Raw genomic sequence first — 20280 nt, 5'->3', positions numbered from 1 at the left:
ACATGACTAGTGGTGCTGTTAAAAGATAGGGTGGGAAACTAGGGCCAAGAGATAACAAAGCACACAATGAGACTAGACATGGAAAGAACCCACAAGGATCTGTCAGGATAGTGTCTGGCCTTAAGGCAGGCTTAGGAGTCAGGATCTATATAAGTTATCAGGCATAAGGCAGATGTCAAAATGAAAGCAGCTTCTGTCTCAACCAGGAGGTTTCTTAAATGTTTCTTACCAGAGCTGAAGCAAATCCTAGCATGTGACCAATGGACAAACTATAGTAAGGAAATGATAAACAGGTATACCTAATCAATGTGTGAACGTGAAGGCAAAGAAAAGGACAGGGATTGACCTTCATGTTAATCAATAGACTCTCCCACATCTAAAGACTAATTGCTGATTCATAAACTTAGTTACATTATGATGTTTGTTGGTACAATCCACAGTTGACTACACTGGTGATAGCAGATATTCCATTTAACATAGTAAAGCTTCTCTTATTTGGACTAAGGTGGGGTGAGGGAGGGAGTAGTAATGGAGCCTAGATTCAAAACAAGTCTGAATAATAGGATTTGGGGAAAAAAAGAAATGCAGTTTTGTTTTGTTTTGTTTTACCTCCACGTATACTCCAAGTAGGTTAACAAGATGCTGTTGATTAAAAATCCGTAAAGAATCTTTGTAGACTAAAAATTAATTATAATTAGCTCATTAGTTGTTTATATGTAAATGTATGCTTCTAAAGTATTTCAGAATAAAGGAAACATTTGTTCTAGTCAGTTTAAACATTTCCTCTGAGGTCATCTTTATAGGATTAATTTCCTGAGTAGCCCTTTTCTTCAGAGTGCAAATAGACTTTTTGTTTCACAAATGATCACAAAATATCAATTAAGAAGTTGTATTTTATATTAAATTGTGTCCTGGTCCTCTTTTGCACCCATAATTAGCCACACTTTTATTTGCTATGCTTGTAAGGCCCATCCTAAATCATACTCACAAGCTCTTAAGTCTCACCCAATAACATGCTTACTCTTGCAAAAAATATATTTATGCCCCTTGCCTCCCTCTCCTCTCCCCCCATCTTGGTTCTGCAAATGTGAGTGGTCATGGTGATTTTGTTGTCCTGTATCTGAATTTGTTGTTGCTTGTGGAATCTTCAACTTCTGTTTGGGAACCTCACATTACTCATTAGATTTCGTCTGGCCTGAAAAATTACCCTCTTACCTGCAGAGATCTATTCTTACGACACTGGGTGCTCCCTTGCATTTAACAACTGTGTCTGAAGAAGAGATATAAAGGAAGAGTTCATCTTGCTTCTAGGGCTGAAACACTGAATTAGACATGTTCCTCAAAGAAAAGGGAGAAACAGAGACAGACAGAGGAAGGAAGGAAGGAAGGAAGGAAGGAAGGAAGGAAGGAAGGAAGGAAGGAAGGAAGGAAGGAAGGAAGGAAGGAAGGAAGGAAGGAAGGAAGGAAGGAAGGAAGGAAGGAAGGAAGGAAGGAAGGAAGGAAGGAAGGAAGGAAGGAAGAATGAATCAACAAAAGTTAGCCTGCTCAAGAGAAAAGCCAAAGGTGGAATTGGGACTCTGAGGGCTCATCTGGGTTCCTGAAGCAAAATTGCTACTGAGAAGGCCTGGCTTTATGGCAGGAGGAAGCCACCACAAGTGCAGGCCACAAAAGCCTCTCTCCCTAAAGCCTCCAATTAAACCACAAAGAACAACTAATTTACCTCCTATCAGCAGATTGCTTTGTATTTTCCAAAGGAAGCAGCATATGGGAGCTGCTGGGTGAGGCCTTCCAGTTCAATTAAAAGCAAACAGATAAACTAGACTTCAGGGCAGGGTTTGGAAAGATAGGACTCCAGTAGCTGTCTGATCTCTTGCCTATGACTTTTCTGAAGTGCAACTGACAGCGCTAACTAGCAATTACAATGCAGGGGCTGGGGCAGTTGGAGTAGGGGTTCAAACAGAGAGGGGAGGTCTCACTATTTGCATGCAATGAATTATTAAGGGCTGTCAGATGTCAGGATGGGAATCGGTGATATTGTGGTTAAACGCTCACCACATGTCTAATTTGAGCTGTGCCCACTAGCTCCAGCATCAGTGCAAATTAAGACTACATTAGTGCCGGGTGATTCACAGCTGTGCCATACATGAACCTATGAGCTCTTAGGGAGGAGATTTGCATACAAGATGCCTGATAGTGATTATAAGAAGTCCTTATGTATCTATAAGAAAGGCACTATGTAAATCTAAGGCATTGCTAATTATTTCTATTTATGTGCTTCAAGATAATAATTTGTGAGCTTGGCCTCCTATTTAGGGGAATCCAGCTTGAGAAAAATTGTAGGCTTAGAAGAGACTTTAGACACCATCTAGTGCCCCCCTGCCCTATTTTACAGATGAGAGGAGTTAAGTGAGCTGCCCCTGGCCACATAGGTTGCAAGTGGCAGTCTGGTAATTCCAACAGAAACTACATTTACCTTTATGTGAACAAATAAAAATCCCCATTTTTCCCCCCTAACATCGATTCGGAGATGGATCTGTGGTCTTTTCAGTGTGGTTATTCCTTTCAGCAGTGCAACTCACAACCCATCCACATCCTCAATATTCCCACCTATAAAATGTGAATACTTAGAGCGCCCACATCACAGTGTTTTTATGAGACACTACTTTGTAAACTTGAAAGTGCTATGGAAAGGAGACGTTGTTACTGTTATTTATCATATTATCATTATTTTATTAGTATTAAAGAGACTTCTGTTCTTGAAGAAAGTATTCATGATATGTAGAAATGAAGCTTCTGCATTGTCTAAAAGCCTTTGTTTTCTCATATTCTTTTTCCTACTATATTTTCCAGAAGTCTTTTGCCATTCTCCACTACGCCCACTTTTGCACTGAAATGACTGTGTATACACTAGACTTATTTTGGAAGTATATGTGAATTTCATTTGGAAGGACCTATCAAGTCCTTGTCAGAATTTCTCTATGGATTTTTTCCTCTCTAAGAGATGGTGTGTAAGATACAATTAACTTCAGACTAATCTTTTTGAAAATATTTATCCTGAGCATTATAAGGCAGGATTACCAGGCATCTCAGGAAATGCTGTTTTTTGATGCCTTTGGACCTATTATAAAGCCATTCTACTAATCTTATTTGCCTCTCTAAAAAGAGCACTAGTGGGCTAGCCTTCCATTTAGTTCCTTTTTTGTCTTCTGACTTTATTTATAGAATGAAAGTCAAGGCTTATAGGATTCATTTCCTTTAATAGAATGTCCTCTTACTGGTCATTGGAGAAGGATATCAGATTTAATATAAGGGTTAACATTAATGTTCACAGATGTGAAAATGATGTGATTTTTGGTACTTTTTGCTTCCTTTTCCATCACTTCTGTCATTGTCATTGCAGATTTAGAAGGTACCGAGGACCATTTTATGCAGTCCCTTTTCTGTGACTTGGCATAGCCAAATAATTTATTACCATGTGGCTAGCCTGCTGGTAATAAACCTCTGACCTTAGCTAGACTTGTCCTCAGAAAGTAGACATAATTTATTACCAGAGTCATATTTGAAGATTTTCTTGTAGGTAGAACCTTCTAGAATTTGGGCTTCATGGTTGTTGCCTTTGAGAACTCAGGGTCACCTGCATACATACCACTGTAAGGAATCCAAGTAAGGCATTGTGGAATCACTGTACATTGTGAACAGGGAGATTTGTGTGTTTGGAGGGTGATAGTCAACTTGGTTATTGAAGTCACTGAGAATGATGGTAAAGGAAGGGGTAGAGTAAAAGGTGATAAACTAATACTCTCTGTCACTTTCTAGTAAACCAGAGATGTAAGTGTTGAATCTTCATACAGGAATGTTGTAGCTTAGGCATAAAATGATAATGACATGTAGTGAAAGGAACCACTGACAAATGGAGGTAAACACATTTTTATGTAATTGCTATTCCTCCCCTCCCCCCTTCCTGCCTTAACCCCCCCCACACACACACACCCCACCCCATAGGCTCAGCTGTAGGGAGCCAAAGCTATAACAGTTAATCTGTGACAGATTTCTCAAGAAATTTAAGTAGCTCAGAGGAAAAAAATAACAAGAATTCTTCATTTTAAAGGAACAAAATTATGGAAAAGATGAAATTTATTTAGTGTGGCATTCATTATAAGCAAATAAACATAAAAGACCCTTTCTCAATATTAAGTTAGGACATAACTTTTTATTTAGTGTTACTATTGAAAATATTTAAGCAGTCACTATGTGTAAAGTCTGTGCTGGACGTGAAGGGAGACATCCCCCACCCCCTTCTCTGTTATCAGTAGCTCCTGGCATAGTTCCTGGCAAATAGTAAGGATATAAAAGTGAATTGAATACTCAGGGGATAGTAATAAAGAAAAGAAAGAAAAGATCATCAATTAAACATTAAAATATATGTAGAAGCATAAAGAAGTTTAGAAGGAGTTAGAGACAAGCCTAGCAGTTTGTTTGCTATTGTATTAAATTTTATATGTTTAAACCTAAGACATATATATCACTAAAGTTTGGCTGCACATACAACTCTTTTTTCTTCTTTATATATTGATGTTCTCATGTTCATTGCATTCATAATAAAAAAAGAAAAATAGCATTTAGTTCCTTTCATCAAGGAGCTTATAACAGTGGGGGAGGGGAATGGGGGAGAAGAAAGAAAAGATGTGATTTTATTGTCTACAATTATGATCCTTTTTTCAGTTTTCATCCTTTTTGATCTTTCTGTGGCATACGCCACTGTTGACTACCTGGATACCCCTTGAGTTTTCAAGACACTACTCACTACTCACTACCTATCCATCTGTTGCTTCTCAGTCTCCTTTATTGGCTCATCATCTATGTCCCTCTCTCTAACTGTGGGTTTTTCCTAGATCCTCTTCTCATCTCTCGCTATACTCTCTCACTTGGTGACCACATCAGTTTCTGTAGGTTTAAAAATCATGTCTATGCAGATAACTACAACATGTCTATATCCAGTCCCAGTCTCTCTTGGGCTCATTTGGTTCCACTTGCCTTTTGGACATTTTGAACTGCATGTCCTGGGTAGATCTCAAAACCAGTATATCACAAACTGAACCTGATATCTTTACCCTGTTGAAGGTACCACCACCCTTCTAGTATTGTGACTTCATCCAATCAGTTGATTAATCTTACTATTTCTACCCTTATATCTTTCCTATATGTCACCTCACTGTTCAAACAGGCAATACCTTAGTTCAGGTCCATATTCCCTCTCATATGGACTGTTGCCTCCTAATTGGTTTCCCTATCTCAAGTCTTTCTCCATTTCAATACACCCTCCGTATACTTGCCAAAGAAATTTTCCTTAATCATAAGTCTGATCATATTACTCCCTTACTTTTTCTCTGTCTTCCCTAGATAGAGCTGGTCTCAAAAAGAATCTAGAGCAACAAGCATCTCTCTATTAAAACAGAAATGAAGAGTGTATTTCTTCTCCAAAGCTCTTATGCCATCTCTGCATTCCATACTGGAATGTAGCATTATCATCCTTCTTTCTACCAATTAGGAGAGTCTTAAGCAAAATGCTTTAGGCTTAGCTGGAAACTCAGGTTACCCATGTGTATCTATGCATATATATATGAATATATATATATGTATATATACGTATATACATATATATATATATATATATATATATATATATATGAATACACACATGGCCCCTCCTCGAGAGACCATTTCACTTTTGTCTTTAGTGCCTGTGACAAAGTAGCTAGTTTCAATGGATATATACATGTCTAAAAATTAAATGAATGTGTGATATTTTCTATGTGGGCATTCCCTTTAATGGAACAGATCACGATCACTTCGTGCTCTCATCTTCTGAGATTTTTTTCTTTATATTTGTATAAACATTCTTTCTAGAAGAATTAGCCAACATGTTGGAGGTCTTTCTCTAAATCTTTTAGTATATTATGGATGCCAATGTAACACTCAGGCTGTCTGCCTATTATCCTTTGCTCTTGCTTTATAGTCCTTACTTGTTTTTGTACTTTCTATCCTAATGTAAGTTTTCACTGGCACTATATGACAGCCCACCTTGGAGCCTTTAGAGAGTATGGTATTCCAAAACTCTCAGCTATATAACTTCAAAAGAAGAATAAGCATTGAAAAGATGGATGTTTCAATAGGAAAGAGCTTGGAAGTGTTGGAAACACTACATATTTCAAATACCCTCCAGTGGTCATCCTTCCATTCTTGCAAATATCATTGTTCAAATGCCAGACTTTTCTAAGATATATCTGTTGATGTACTAACTCCATTCAGGCCATAGTCTGGGCAATGTTCAGTATTCATGCACTTGTTTTTTCTTGAGTGGTTTTCTAGGCTCCCCCTTTTTTTTAAACTGGATGGGGATTTCATTGAAGTTGATTTGGGGCAACTAGGTGGTGCAATGGATAAAATGCCAGCCCTGGATTCAGGAGGATCTGAGTTCAAATCCGATCTTGGACACTTGACACTAGCTGTGTGACCCTGGGCAAGTCACTTAACACTCATTGCCCTGCAAAAAAAAAGAAAGAAAGAAAGAAGGGAAGAAAGGAAGGAAGGAAGTTAATTTATAGCATTCTTGGGCTAGCTATGGTCAAAACAATTACAACCAAAACAAACTCCCTTAGAGTCTATATGGAATTCATTTCCTTTTTGAACTTTGATAAAACTATGGAATACAAAATAGAACTTGATAAGGAGAATGAGGTGATTAGGCTAGATGACTTCTAAGGTTTCTTCTAGCTCTGTGTGTACAATTACATTCTATTCAACAAACAATTATTAAGCACCGTACTAGGCACTGTACAAGATACTCGTGATATGAAACCAAAAATGAAATAGTTTTATTCTCTCAAGGAGATTACATTCTACTAGAGTTTTATCTAAGAACATTAGGAAGGTATACAATATTATTCAATTCCATTATTAGGGTGAATAAAGGAAGACTTCATAGTCGTTTCACTTGAACTTGGCCATAAAGAATCGTTAGTATTTCAAAGGAGGAAGTTATGATGGTGAGGGTGGGAGACAAGGGATTCTATGTCTAGGGAACAGCATGAGCAACAGGATTGAAGGAAAGTTGGGAAAGCATGGACATCTCTTTTTCTCATGATGTTGTGCTGGATTAGAAGTACTTTCCCCACTAAGAAGAAGCAATGAAAAATGATAGACCAAAAAAACAAAAACAAAAACAAAAAACCCCACTCAAACCCAACACCCAGCCATTGGTTAGATGAAAGTGTTTTGAACATTGACAGAAGTATTTAGTGAATGGAAGTAGATGTCAACTCAGAGTAGGAGTTATTGGAGTGGAAATCAAGTTCAGGGCCCAAACCTACTGACTGTTTCCACTGAAGTACCTAAAAAAAAAAAAAGCTTGGGGTGGGGGGAGGGCAGATTTCTAACTGGAACAGGCCAGGCCAACTGCAGGCCAGAAGGATCACATTCTGGTTTGCATTTTCTTTATGTTCTCCAAGTGGGTGATTAGGAAGTCCAAATGATCTGTTATGGACATATCTCCCAGTGCCTGCCATTTCCAGAGGCTGCGGCTGACACAGGTTTGACAAGAGCCACAGCTCGGAGGGCCACTCAGCAGAAGTTATAGCTGCATGCTTTGTTCTCTGAGAGAGCGCCGGAACTATTGAATATAATGTATAATGCATGGCACAAGGTGCCTCTCCTCCATCAGACTTTTGTGTCTGGGTTGGTTTAGACTGGAGGCTCTCTGTTCATCACTTATTTAAAACAATGCTACTTTGCTGTATGTGTGCCCAGAGACTTGGGCCTGGCTGGAGAAGCTTAAGTGCTGCATAAACAATTATCAAACCCCATTACGGCACCAGAACAGGGTTCTTGCAGATAATCAAGCTGGACGGAATTGTGTCCTGGTGGCATCTGAAGTCAGCATGGGAAATTATGTCACTCCCACACAAACCCGTTGGTGTACTTTTCCCCCTTTGTTGGATGACCGTTCGTTCCATGGCTGTATTTTGGGTTGCCTCTGCCTCTGGGTTACTTCTTTGTTCAGAAACAAGATGACTTCTGCCTTTCTGCTTCGTCAAGGTTTTGGCTGCAATTTATGATGTCTTATTATTTATGCTGGCTTCCATGGTGGTATGTGCTGGAGAAATATTGGTGGAGAAAAATATAGATGGCTTTCCATTACCTCCCAGATATCACCTCTGGCTTCATCTGGGAAGGGCTTAACATCAGTTACCCAGATTACAAATGCTGAGTCTGTTTTCACTCAGTAGTGAAAAGATAGTTGGCAAAAGCCGCAGGGTGACAGCTCAGACTTGACATGCTCCATAGGCAGAGGCAGGGGTTAGTCAGTCGATAAACATTTATTAATTGCTTTCTAGGCGCCAGGCCCTGTGTTAATCATTGAAGATATAAAAGAGACAAAAGACAGTCCCTGCCCTCAAGGAGCTCACAGTCTATTGGAGGAGATAACAAGCAAATAAATACCTACAGACAAACTATATGTAGGATTAACAGGAAATAATTAACAGAGGGAATTAAAAGGCTTTCTGTAGAAGGTAAGATTTTAACTGGTACTTGAAGGAAGCCAAAAAGGCAGGAGATGAAGAGGAAGAGGAAGAGCATTCTAGGCATGGGGGACAGAGAAAATGTCCAAAGTCAAGAGAAGTGTTTTGGTCATGGAACAGCAAGGTGGCCAGTGTCACTGGATACACATTCAAGAAATAAGGTATAGAAGGACTAGAAAGGGTGGGGGGATGGTAGGTTATGAAAGGCTTTGAATATTAAACAGAGGATTTTGTATTTGATCCTGAAGGTGTCAGGGAACTACTGAAGTTTATTGAGTAGGGGAATTACATTGCTGGACCTGAGTTTGTGGAAAGTTGCTTTGGCAGCTGAATGGAGGATAGAGAGGAGTGGGGAGAGACTTGTGGCAGGCAACAATTATAATAGTCCAGGCATGAAGTGATAAGGACCGCATCAGAGTAGTGACAATATCAGAGGAAAGAAGGGAGCCTATTCAAGAGGTTTTACAAAGATGAAATTGACAGGCCTTGGCAACAGATTAGATATGGGGGCTAAGAGAGTAAGGAGTAGAGGATTACACCTAGTTTTTGAGCTGAGGAGACCGGGAGGATGGTGATGTCCTTGACAGTAATAAGGAAATTTGGAAGAGAGGAACTTTCAGGGAGAAAGATAATGAATTCAGTTTTGTATGTTGAGTTTAAAATATCTACTGGGTATCCAGTTCAAGATGTTTGAAAAGCAGTTGGATGTGCAAGACTAGAGGTCAACAGAGAAATTTGGTGCAATCTACTTAACTTCTCTAGACCTCAGTTTCTCCATCTGTAAAAAAGAGATGGTCAAGCTAGGATAATTTAAATTTTAGAGGAGGATAGGCAGATTTGAGAATCATCAGCCGAGAGATAACGATTCAATCCATGAAAATTGATTACATCAAGTGTAGTATAGAAGGAGAAGAGAACCCAGGACAGAACCCTGTGGAATATCTGATATTGATGGGAGTGACCTGGATCAGGATTCAGCAAAGGAGAATGAGAAAGAGCAGTCTTATAGGTCAAAGGAGAACCAGGAGAGAGTCATGTCCTGGAAACCTAGACAGAAGAGAGTATCAAGGAGTGATCAGATATCAATTGTTAGGCTGGAGTAGCTGGTTTTTCAAGTCTTAGATTTGGTGGCTAAAGTCTGTCCTTGGCCTCGCCATTTCCAAGCTTTTTCTAGATGCCTCATGAGATCTTTTATGCCTCAACAACAATGCCAAGCCTTACATCTATATCATGCTGTACAGCTTACTAAGTCCTTTATAAGTATCCTTTCTAAAAAGAGCCTCCAAGGGCTTTCCTATGGATCATTTCTTTTGATCCTTATGACAATCCTAAGGAACAATGAAAAGGTCTTATTAGAGGCAGCTTGAATAGAGCAAAGGGCCTGGAATCAGACAGACCTGAATTCAAAATCAGCTTCAGACAGTTACTAGCAGTGTGAACCTGGGCAAATCATTTAACCTCTGCTGCCTCAGTTTCTTCATCTGTAAGACAGAGTAATAATAGGCCTTACTTTCCAGGGTTGTTGTGAGGATCAAGTGAGATAATATTTGTAAAGTGCTTAGCACAGTGCCTGACACATAGTAGGTGCTTAATCAATACTTGTTTCTTGAAAAGAGCACTGAACTTGAAGTCAGGAAATTGGCTCAGAACTTTTTCCTTCTCTGGTCCAGACTATGTCACCTAGCCTCTGTGAACCTCAATCACTTAATTTATAAAGCAGAGACAATAGTTTTTGTTATTTACCTCATAGGTATGGTTATGAAGAAAAGGCTTTATGAAACTTAGAGCAATAAATAAAATTGACATGATGTTGCTGCTGCTGCTGGAGGAGATGATAATGAGGAGAAAGAAGCTAGAGAGGTAGGCTGACTTGCTTAAGTCTAAGTGGTAGACCAGAACAAGAGACACTACTAAGTCTTCAGATTCATTATCAGATGTTCTTTCCACTCCACTATCTCACCAAGCCACACCCCTCCACATCCTATCTGTTTTTCCTATTTCCATCTTTCATTACTTAGCTTTCCATCCTTTTATTGCAAAAGGATCTTGCTTCTGCTGCCATGGTCTTACCAGGTTTTCCCATCATTGCGAGTCTGAGGCTGGGCATGGGGTGGGGATAGGAGAGGAGATCTGTGGATAGGCTAGTAAAACTTTTCCAGGTTGTTAAATTTTATGGTTGTTTGTTGTTTGTCCTTCATTTTTGAAGAGGACCATGACATCTGAGTAATATCATGACTTGCACTGAATTGGATCTAAGTGAAGGAGGGATGTGCAAAGTCACCAAACTTCACTCTCTCCTCTAGAGCCATCTGGGTCCAGTGGCAAGATAAATATCAGGACAACTGGAGATGGTTCCCAATGTTTAAGGCAATTGGGGTTAAGTGACTTGCCCGGGGTCACACAGCTAGTAAATTTCTGAGGTGAGATTTGAACTCAGCTCCTCCTGACTCCAGAACCAGTGTTTTGTCCACTGTGCCACCTAAACTAATAGCTGAAAAGAATACTCAAGGATTTGGACTTTGTTACTAACCTGTGAGATTTGGGGCAAGTCATTTAACTTTCCCATCTGTAAAAATAAAGGATCAGGCTAGGATAATTTTAAAGGTCACTTCCAGCTCTAAATCCTATGATATGATTTAATAATCAACAAAAAGTAGACATATTTTACATAGGCCTTTAATACAGAGAGCCTCTTCTGGCACTGTCTTCCAAATCTCGAGTTTGAAAATATTCAACTCAGTGCATAAATAGTCCAGTTTATGCATGTCCTCCTTGTACCTCTAGCATGGGAAGATGAAAATGACTAGATCTAAATATACCGTCGAGAAAGAACTTATACTATGTGTTTTCTCCAACCCTGACAGTCTACTTGCAATTAAAAACCAAAACAAAACAGAACTGCAGCTTTTGACACACTTTCTCCAAAAGCAAACAGATGAGTAGCACAAATAATTTGAAGCAGTGATTTAGAAAGGACCTGCTGGTTTTCTTAGGCTGTACTCTTGCTTTCAACTAAAGGGGGAGAGAAAGTGGTCTCTAATTCCTCACCTTGCCATATGAAATGCACATCAGTCTGACATAAGCAATTAGCTGTCAGGTGCTAGGCTTTGCAATCAGAGGCCAATTTTCAGATTAGTGCTAATTGCAGGGTGGGCTGACTGCCTTAACTCCCAATCCCCTAGTTGGCCTTCAACAGTGGGAGCATGGGAGGGTGAGGGCTCCCGGTCTCCAGCTTGCTGGCAGTTTGACTGTAGGCTAAAGTAATGGAGCTGGCAGGGTGGAATCAATTACTGGCCAATGAAGATTTTCCCACAGGTTGGGGCTTGGGAAAAAGGGCCTTTCCTGCTGCCTAGACAGCTGGCATAGACTGTCCACTGGGAAAGGAGCCTGCAGAATGAGAGAAAGAGGGACAGTTCTCAGTGATAAACTGGTGACAGACTATAAATTATGAAAGGGGGATTTGGCAGAGGATTAAGTTTGCTACCTCTGCTTTCCCTCTTGTGCTATCCTTGTTTTATGCCTTTCCGAGTTACCCTGTTCTCTGAAGATCCAGCTTCCCAACTAAAATCAGCATGGGAAGAGAAAAAGCCCAAAGCCAAGGGTTTTTGTTTGTTTTGTTTTGTTTTAAACGGGTCTTGACCCAAAAGGAAGAAGAAAATGGAAATTGTAATACTGAAGTTTGTTTGAAACTGTGGTACATAAGTTAAAATTGCAATTAGTATAAGGAATTGTTCTTGGATTCCTTTTGGTTCAGTAGATGTTACTTCCTTATAATGACATGACATTCTGGGATCCACTTAGATTTCAGTAGTGGTGCTTCAAAAGGCTTTAAGACTTTTTATTTAGACCCTAATTAGTATAGGGCTATATTTTGAGGATGCATTGTCAAAACATTCCATTTGGGTCTTTTCTGTTCAGAAAAAAGAATCCAACCTACACAAAGCTGTTTTGTTCTCACTTCACTGCTACAGAGTGTGGTTTCAGAATGACTTTCAGCAAGAAACCCATGAAGTGAGGCTATCCTTCACATGTATCATGGGGATGTCGTGTGGCTCCTAGGGAGGTAGAATAGACATCTCTAGCCCCTTCTTCCCCCACCCTTCTCCAAGGGAGATTTTAATTCCTGCCAAGAGAGAAGCAGGAAGTTGGGGACAGATGCTTAGCCACCCTGATCTTCAGAGAGAGTGGGGGTACCCGGCTAGAATTATATCTTTCTGTTCCCTTAAATATTATTAGTCTACTAGATATGGATTTTAGGTTCAAACTAAACTGATTGCTGTTCATTAATGGAGAAAGGAGGACTCAAACTTTATATCCAAGGCTTGGCCTCCTTCCCACCAAATACCAGTTCTACAGTGAATGAACACCCCATTTATCTGTGTCAATAGAAAGAGAATTCAGAGAAAATATCGCTAGGAGAATATGTACCAGACAATACAGAGTGAAAGAGGTCTCCCATCAGGAGTGAGGTAACTCAGCTCTCAGAAAGCTCTCAGAAGACAGTCCCAGAGTTTACCCAAAGGGAAATTCCCCAAAATCTGTAGTGTAACAAGATGGGGGTAGGGACACGGTGAAGACTGCTAGGTCCTTTTGGGTCAGTTAGAGTCTTATTTTCCCTTCAACAACCTTAAGTGGAGTGGGCTTTGTCCATCTCCTCTCTCTCAAAACTGGAACACCTGATGCAACCTCCCCAAAGGGACTCAAAAAATAGAAGGTCAAGAGATTGAATCTCTCTTCTCCCCAACTCCACCCTGATCTTCACACAGGTACAGGACGTTGATATCCACCAATGAGGAGAGGCTCATACCAATGGCCTTTGGGACAGAATTACATTCCTCCTCTGGGCTGAAATTTTTTATGGTCCCTTGAAAAGATCAGGTGGGGGCAACTCCCAAACCTGTAACTATACAGGATAAACCAACAATAGCAATTTAAAACAAGAAGGTTGCTTTTCCTGGAATCCTAGGCAATCAACTTTCAATACTGTTGAAACTAAAATAAAGCAAATGCATATTAACACATGCAGTAGACAGGTCACCATACAGAGCATTGCCTGGGAGGATAATACAGTGACCACATGCCTAACTACATGCAAAACATAACATACACACATTTCAAGAGTATATGTACATCCATTGTACACAACAATCAATCAAAAAACAAGCATGGTTAACTAAGTAAAGCTAACTAATTATAACACTATCAATAGACTTACGTATAAAATGCAACTTAACTATAAGCAATAATGTTATAACATAACATAACGTAACATAAAACAAAACAAGCAACAGACATTGTTATAGCATGACTATAGCACAAAATATAGAGGACCCTGACAGCAACATTTTTTCTAAAAAGCCAATCAAACATGCAGTAATTCAGATGGATTGCGGTGAACATAAGCAATTACACGCAAGATACATTTCATGTGGGCAGTCTCTAGTATTATCACTTGCATATACATGTAACTATATTTTCAGGTTTACCTGTAACATCATAACAGCCTAGTGATTTGTCTAAAAGGCTTAGTTCTCTTGTCACTGACTGAACTCTCAACTCCTATACCAGAACTAGTATGGGCTGACCATCAGGATCATTATAGGCTTGGCTGGCTACACCTAGACTGACAGCTATATCAGGTTGTCTATGAGTATGTTCCTGCTCTGTGGACTGAATCTGTACCATATGAGTTTCTGTTGCAGTGAAGGACTTGCTTTGGGCTCAGTTTTTCTGCACTGTAATATTATACATAGTTTTCTTCACTGAATGTATCACATTCAGCATCCATATATAGGTTAGAAAAGCTTTGTACCAAATGATTAATATGTAAATGTTTTACATGATTGCACATGTATAACCTATATCTGATTGTTTACCATCCCGGGGAGGTAGGGAAAGAAGGAGGGATATAATTTAGAATGCAAAACTTATATATATATATATATATATTGTGTGAATAAAATTGGATATTAGATCATAAATCTACCCTACTTAACCTTTCCCTTAATTTATCTCCCAGACTAGTAAATGGAAGAAGCTTCTGGTTTTCTAGATAGAGCTTTTATTGTATGGTAGTCACAAGCTGATGTTGATTAGAAGGATAGGAAAGTAGAAATACAATACAAATCGTCTTAAGTCTAGGCTTAGTCTATATTCTGTATAAAACTCACCAAAACCGAAGGCCACCTTTGGGGAGAGAGACCGAGTCAAGCGCGTGCTGTTAACTGAGAGCCGGGCCGAGTCAAACTCCAGTCCGCATCTGTCTGTACAGCACAGCCAGGAGACCAGTGGAGCAGGAAAAAGTCCCACTTCCGTTCTCTCCTTGCCTTTTAAGCTCGCACCCTGGAAGTCAAGTGCTCAGCAGGCAATCTGGCGTGCGTCACAGGTGGACTGGTGTTCGTAGCTCATGCTGTTGGTCTCCTCCCCAAAAGGGTGGTCCTAAAAAAAACTGGCGTCTCTCCATTATCTAACTGACTGTTAAAACTTTTTACCACAATGCAATTGGGATTAAGTGACTTGCCCAGGGTCACACAGCTAGTAAGTGTTAAGTGTCTGAGGCCGGATTTGAACTCAGGTACTCCTGACTCCAGGGCCGGTGCTCTATCCACTGCGCCACATAGCTGCCCTAAAAATATATTTTTAAATTGTTTTAACATGTAATTGAGGGTAAATAAAAATACACATTAAAAAGGAAAGTCTTTGTACAACTGATAAACAGTCTCTTTTTCCTAGGTGACTGTCCAGCAGTTCTCTCCACTTTCTCATTGGAAAGTCCAACTAATTCTCCTATGGGCAATAGGTGATTGCAATGAATAGTCCTGATGGTGCCCTCTCCATTCTCTCTCTCTCTCTCTCTCTCTCTCTCTCTCTCTCTCTCTCTCTCTCTCTCTCTCAGCAATAAGGGTTAAGTGACTTGCCCAGGGTCACATAGCTAGTAAGTGTCAAGTGTTTGAGGCCAGATTTGAACTCAGGTCCTCCTGAATCCAGGGCAGGTGCTTTATCTACTGCTCCACCTAGCCGCCCCTATTCTCTCATTTTGTAAACAGACAAGATGCCCAATAACATTTTTTATGGATTAGCTTTCCATTGGTCAGCTCACTTGTGAACCCCTCGAATGGTTAAGGTTTCTCAATAGAACTCTACCTCCTTGTTGAAGGTCTCTTCACCATACTATTGATGTTTTTTATAATAATAATAAGTTTACCTGAGGCATAAAATCCATAAACTGGGCACTTATTTATTTGGACACATCATTTTGACCAGGCACACCAATATGGCAAATCCAGCGGCAAGGGAAGCATCATAGTAGCTTTTGTTTCTATCATAGATCTTCAGAGCTGAAGCTGTGGCTTGTTGGTGGGCATCTCTCGGCTTCTCTTATAACTGAGAGACATATTGAGTGTGAGTATCTATACCCGATCTTTCATCTAAGGCACTAAAATATGAAACAATAGGCAGGTGTGGTTCTTGCCCAAACATAATCAAGTATGGTGTGAAGCCTGTGGCATCATTCCTGTTAGAATTATATGCATATACTAGACATGATACATGTTAACTCCATGGAGTCTTTTGTTCTGGTCTCAAAATTCCCAACATGTTCAACAGTGTGTTGCTCTCCTTGGGTATGGAGTGTATGTGGTCCTTCGGACTTTCTGATACCTGTAAAGTCCAACAGTTCCTTGAGTAGCCTGCTCCCAAAGTCTCTACCTTAGATTGGATCCTGGCAGGGAATTCATATACTGAAAAATACTTTCCTTATACAAATAGTTGATGCCTTTTGGTTTCTGAGTATGCCTGTGCATACCTAGCAAAATGGTCAAGTGCCATCAAGATATGCCTCATATTTTTACAATGCCAGAGACAGAAAGTCAATACAAATAAATTCCAAAGGCTTGTTGTGCTTCAAATACACAGACCGAATCGGTAATGTTTTCCTTTGTACTCATCTGGCATATTTTACACTTCTTGATAACATTTGCAGTCACCTTAGGCCAGAAAAATCAGTTTCTTGCCAGCTCTAGGTCCTTTCTTGACCCATATGTCCAAAGTCATCATGTAAGGCATGTAAGGTTATTGAGTGATATGCTTTGGGTAGCACCAGCTGCTTCCTGGTTCCACGTGTGGGATCAATCACACTCTGATAACAATACTCCATTGCAGTTTGTTGAGAAACAGTACCTGACCCTTTCCTTCTACCTCTTATATTTATTTTGTAAGTTATTTCCTACAAAGAGTACAGGATTGTGTAAATCATATCATTGACCATTCAAAAGCAAAGAGTCCATATCAGATAGCATGTTAAAATTAATTCAGCAATGAAATAAACAGTTCAGAGGAAATTTGGCAAGTTTCTGGATGGAATGTTCAACTCTTCAACTTTCCATGAAATGTCATTGAAACAAGATCAGAAATTCAAACCTAAAGAATGAAGCATCGTATAAAATTCAAATAGCTGTCAGGCCAAAGAAACATTAAATATTTATACATAAGAGTATTTTCTTAATGACATTCTTGTCTATTTTCTTCTGTTCCTTCCTATAGGAAACTAGCACTAGCAATTAAGTGCTCCCAAATTTTTCCTTCTGTCTTCTTTTCCACATATCCAGCTCCCATTACTCTTGTTGGGAGTTTTCTCTGTATAATTAAAGGTAGAAATTGATTCAACAATAGTGCGAAAATGAACATGGATCATGCAATGAATGGAACATGTTGGAAGTATGAATTAGACTAATTATGTGACAAATTTTGCATTAGTGCTTCTAAAGTCTCTTAGAAACTTCAGGATGTAGAAATAGAAGGGAAGAAGGTAAGATCCACCTGAGCCTACCTCCTTGCTCCTGAAGAAGGTTTAAAAGCATCTCAGAGGACCTTCTCCATATGCTCTATTTAGGGGGAGTGTACTTGGGCTGGTGGTTCTTCTCAGCCACTTAATTTTAGGTGTCTGCTTCCAACTTACACCTGTGACAATAGGGACCAAATGTTAAGAGAATGCCCCTCCCCCAACCTCACAATGAAGTTTTTTTTTTTTATGAAAGTCATCTAGTGTGGTATGCTTGGGGAAATGACATGGAATCCTGAATTATGCTCACTGGAGTGAGGAATGATGTTAACAGCTGCTTTTTAATAGGCTCCCCTCCCCACCCACCCCCATGCTGAAATACTGTGTTGCTAAAACTAAAATCTGAATTCTAGTGTTGGAGATGCCCTGCAGCTTGTATTAGCTAGGATAGGTTATCTTTGGGGAAAGAAGAGTAAAATGGTGGATAGAGTGTTGAACCTTAGGTCAGTGACCTCGAGTTTGAATCTGAGCTCTGCCATTTGCTGCCTTTGTGATCTTGGGCAACTTCTTTTACCTCTAAGCATCTCAGTTTCCTAATTTGTAAAATGTGGGGTTTTATAAAATAGGTATGAGAGAAAAAAGAGGTGATAATGAAATTCAGAAATGACTTGCTTACAAAGACTGAGTGGAAAGCATTGCAAAAAGGATTTAGGAAACATGATCCCCAGCATATTCTCCTTAGCTCTTACCTCCATATCTTGTACTTGGAGACTAGGTTGTCTTTAAACTCATTTATAGCTTTCCTTGTGCTTTGGGATTTGCAGCTATGATGGGTAGGAACTTAATAATGAATTCATTTGACAATTATAATAAACTAAAATCCATATTTCATTAATGAATACAGCAACACACAATACATTATGGAAGCTGCCTTATATAACTATATTATTAATGGATCAATCAGCTTCATAAGTATAAGATGAGGTGGCATGACTAGACAACTTTGGGTGTGAAAAAGATCTTAGGGGTCTTAGCAGATTTCACTTTCAATGAGTTAACAATTTGATATGACACACTAAAAAAATTAATGAGATTTGGGGCTGAATTAAGAGTCATATCTTCCAGGAACAGAGGGCATCCTTTTCTGCTCTGCCCTGGTTGAAATGCATCTGAAGTAACATGTTCAGTTCTGGGGACCACATTTTAGGAAGGACATTGATGCATTGGGAGCAACCAGAGGAGAGCGAATTGTAAAAAGCTACAAGATCATGCCATGTAAAGATCAATTGAAGGAACTGAGGTTCTTTAGCCTGGAAAAGAGAAGACTTAGTTGAGATGCTGTAACTGTCTTCAAGTATTTGAGAGCTGTTAGGTGGAAAAGGGGTCAGTCTTGTTCTCCTTGGCTTCAGAGGGTAATACTAGAAGCTGCAAAGAGGCTTGTAATAAGGGAAAACTTACCATTACAGTTATTCAAAAGTGTGTTCTCCCATACTAGAGATCTTTAAACAAAGACTGGGTGATCACGTGTCTGATATATTGTAAAAATGGATCCTTGTTCAGGTGTGATTTTGGTTTGATGACCACTGAAATCCTTTCCAATTCTAAAATTCTGTAATTATTATTGATAATTGCAAAAATAAACTCTGATTTTGTTCTATGAAGGTAAATTTAAAATACATAGGTAGTATATGTGAATGCATTGTTGATATTTTATAATAATAATAGTAATAAGATTACCTGAGGCATAAAAACCCCAAACTGGACATTTCTCAATTTTGACACATTCTTTTGACCAGGTGCACCAATATGGCAAACCCAGAGGCGAGGGAAGCATCATCCAACTGAATCAGTGCAGAGCCTTTGCTAAATACATCCTTTCTATGCCATTGTTAAGTAAATGTTTTTTATTATGTATTTTATGATTTGCAAAGATCTTCTTTCTAATCCCAAGCCCCACCCCCCAACCATTGGACCAGCCTGAGATAGAGCTGGCCCCAAAGGGTGAACCACTAGAAAGTGTTTTTTTTGTTTTGTTTTGTTTTTGTGGGGGAGACAGTGAGGATTAAGTGACTTGCCCAGGGTCACATAGCTAGTAAGTGTCAAGTGTCTGAGGTCAAATTTGAACTCAGGTCCTTCTTTATCCAGGGCCCATGCTTTATCTACTGCGCCACCTAGCTGCCCCTAGGAAGTGATTTTTTTTTTAACCACCTGGACCCATGAAACAAATAAATACAGAAACTAGCTGATGATAATGATGATGATGATAGTAATAGTAATAGCTAGCATGTATATAGTGCTTTAAGGTTTGCAAAGTACTTTACATTTGCCTTCATTTTATCCTGATAACAACCTTGTGAAGTGAGGACTATTATGATTCTTGTTTTAAAGTTGAGGAAACTGACACATGCAGAGTTTAAGGAACTTGCCCTGGGTCACACAGCTAGTAAATTTCTGAGGAAGTGTTTGAACTCAGATCTTCCTAACTTAAACTCCCACAGTCTACTCCTTACACTGCTTTGTAGCTGCCTTTGTAATGTGAGAATATTCTGAGAAAAATCACTATTTGAATAATTGTCTAGTTAAATCATGTAATCAACAAGTGAAATCAAGAAGCATTTGTTGAATGTGTACTAGGTATTATTAGAAGTGCTGGGAATACAAATACAAACAGGGGGAAAAAAGTTACTGCCCTTAAGGAGTTTACCTTCTAATGGGGGAACATACTTACTTTAGGGCATGGTGGAGAAAGTCTGTAGAATCAAGAGTGGAGAGGCGGCTAGGTGGCGCAGTGGATAAAGCGCCGGCCCTGGATTCAGGAGTACCTGAGTTCAAATCCGGCCTCAGACACTTGACTCTTACTAGCTGTGTGACCTTGGGCAAGTCACTTAACCCCCATTGCCTCACAAAACAAAACAAAACAAA

The sequence above is a fragment of the Dromiciops gliroides genome, chromosome 1 (genome assembly GCF_019393635.1).
Source record: "Dromiciops gliroides isolate mDroGli1 chromosome 1, mDroGli1.pri, whole genome shotgun sequence".
NCBI classification, from domain to species: Eukaryota; Metazoa; Chordata; class Mammalia; order Microbiotheria; family Microbiotheriidae; genus Dromiciops; species Dromiciops gliroides.
This window is presented reverse-complemented; position numbering follows the sequence as displayed.